Below are 3,000 nucleotides of genomic sequence, written 5' to 3' on the forward strand. Positions count from 1 at the left end.
TTACCGCCAATAGAGCTCCCAGTACTTTTGAGAAAATTCTGGGAGCTGTTGCAAGGCCAAATGGAAGCGCTACAAGTTGAAAGAGTTTGTCCAGATAGGCAAATCTCAGAAATTTGAGATGATCCCTGTGAATGGGAATGTGTAGGTATGCATCCTTTAGGTCCATGGTCGACATGAATTGACCCTCCTGGACCAGAGGAAGGATGTAATGGATAGTCTCCATCTTGAAGGACGGCACTCTGAGAAATTTGTTGAGTAATTTTAGATCTAGAATGGGTCTGAAAGTTCCCTCTTTTTTGGGAACCACAAACAGGTTGGAGTAGAACCCGAGACCTTGTTCCTGTATTGTGAAAGGAATTATTACTCCCAAGAGGTAAAGATTCTGTACACATTTTAAGAACGTCTCTCTTTTTATTTGGTCTACAGATAATCTTGAGAGGTGGAACCTGCCCCTGGGAGGAAAAGTCTTTAACGCTAACTTGTAACCCTGGTAAACTATGTCCACTGCCCACGGGTGTGGGACATCTAGTTTCCAAGCTTGCGAAAACTGAGGGAGTCTGCCCCCCGCTTCATCCGATTCTGTATTGGGGGAAGATCCTTCATGCTAACTTAGAATCAGCAGAGGGTTTCTTGAATTGTTTCCCCTTGTTTCGAGATTTAGTTTAGAGATTTAGAGTCAACTGCAGGTTTTTCCTACCCATAGTATCAGAAACAGTTTCTGGCAGACTGGGTTCAAACAAGTTCTTACCTTCGTAAGGAATTGCTAGAAGCTGATACTTAGAGGAAACATCAGCTGACAAGGATTTCAGCCACAATGCTCTGCGCGCTAATACAGCAAAGTCTGATATTTTAGCACCCAATTTAATACCCTGCAAGGGGAGCGTCCGTAATAAAGGAATTGGCCAACTTAAGAGCCGTAATCCTATCTTGAATTCCCTCTAAAGGAGTCTCTACCAGAAGAGACTCAGACAAGGCGCCGAACCATTAGGCTGCAGCACTTGTCACAGTGGCGATACACACTGTAGGTTGCCATCTGAAACCCTGATGAACATACATTTTCTTCAAATAAGCCCCCAACTTTTCTTAAAGGAGCAGCTATCCTCAATAGGAATAGTAGTTCTCTTAGCCAGAGAAGAAATGGCCCCTTGTGCGTTAAGCACCGATTGCCACTACTCCTTAATGGAGTCAGCAACAGGAAACGTCTTCTAAAAGACAGGGAAAAGGAATCCCAAGCCCCTCCCATTCCTGTGTTATAATCTCCATGGCACGGTCTGGCACAGTAAAGACCTCCACAGCAGGAGGACATCAAAGAATTTATTAAGCTTATCAGATTTCCTAGGGATGACAACAGTGGGAGTATCTGAGTCAACAAGAGTAACAAAAAACCTCCTTAAACAGTACACGGAGGTGTTCAAGTTTACATCTGAAGAATACAACTTCAGCATCAGATGAAGGAATTATACTGTCCGAATCTGAGATTTCACCCTCAGAGGCTACCGACGTATCTTCCTCATCAGACTTATGAGAAACGTTAACTTGGGTAACAGAAGTCGGAGAAGAAACACCAATATCTGAATCTTTAATTTTCCTCTCGCATTTACCCTGTAGCATGGGAATGACCACTAATGCCACAGATACCGCATAGGATACCTGGGCAGCAATATCTGCTTGCAAAAAAAACTCCTCCAGGAGATTAAGAGGAACTGCAGGGCACTGCATGTGACGTCAATAAGGCTTGGGACATACAAGGAGAATGCTGTGGCATAGTTTGAACAGCATCAACCTGGGAGATTGATGGCTCAGAAACAAGGAATCTATCTTTATGAGCAACAGTCTGAAAAAATAATAAAATATGCAGGTACTGTATCTAGAAATTTTAACATGAACTGTACTGTGCCATTAAGTATAATAAAATAAACTGTGCCTTAAATAATTAACTTGCTAGTCCCCCAAAGGACTGAGTCCTTAAAGTAATCTTACAAAAACCTTATGTACTGTACCTTTAAGGATAATTAAATAAACCGTGCCTTTAAATTAAACTTAGTAGTCCCCAAAGGACTATCTGTGTTCCTAAGGTAATCTTACAAAATATGCAAATCCTTTGGCGTGAGAAGACAATTTTCACATTAGGGACAACTTGATACTCTGATTTAGATGCCTACCTGTCCCCTCGTCAACCAGACAGCAATTGCGATCCAACAGAGCAGCCTTTAGACAGATCGTCATAACAACTGCTTCTCCATCAAAAACAGGTCTCCTAACACTACGCAACAGCTTCAGGCTGTATTGAGAAGCACATCACTTAACAGATAGACGCTGTGCTACAGAGAAAGTGTGCGCTTCAGTCAGAGGAGAAATCCCGCCTCAGCAAAACACCAGGGAGAAGTATCCGTCTCCAAAACGGCAATCTGCGACTCTGTGTCGCTAAAAGGAAAAAAAAAAACAAAAAACATAGCTCTCTCTCAATTTGTGCCCTTTGAACAATGATCCAGAGCCCAAAAAAGTAAATTTATGCTTACCTGATAAATTGATTTCTTCTATGATACGACGAGTCCACGGATTCATCTTTTACTTGTGGGATATTATCCTCCTGCTAACAGGAAGTGGCAAAGAGCACCACAGCAGAGCTGTCTATATAGCTCCTCCCTTAACTCCACCCCCCAGTCATTCGACCGAAAGTACAGGAAGAAAAAGGAGAAGGTGCAGAGGTGACTGAAGTTTTAAATCAAAAAAATATAATCTGTGTTAAATTGATAGGGTGGGCTGTGGACTCGTCGTATCATAGAAGAAATCAATTTATCAGGTAAGCATAAATTTACTTTTCTTCTATAAGATACGACGAGTCCACGGATTTATCCTTTACTTGTGGGATACAATAGCAAAGCTACAGGACACGGATGAACGGGAGGGACAAGACAGATGGCTAAACAGAAGGCACCACTGCTTGAATAACTTTTCTTCCAAAAATTGCCTCCGAAGAAGCAAAAGTATCAAATTTAT

This window comes from Bombina bombina, chromosome 3, assembly GCF_027579735.1.
Source record: "Bombina bombina isolate aBomBom1 chromosome 3, aBomBom1.pri, whole genome shotgun sequence".
In the NCBI taxonomy this organism is placed as follows: domain Eukaryota; kingdom Metazoa; phylum Chordata; class Amphibia; order Anura; family Bombinatoridae; genus Bombina; species Bombina bombina.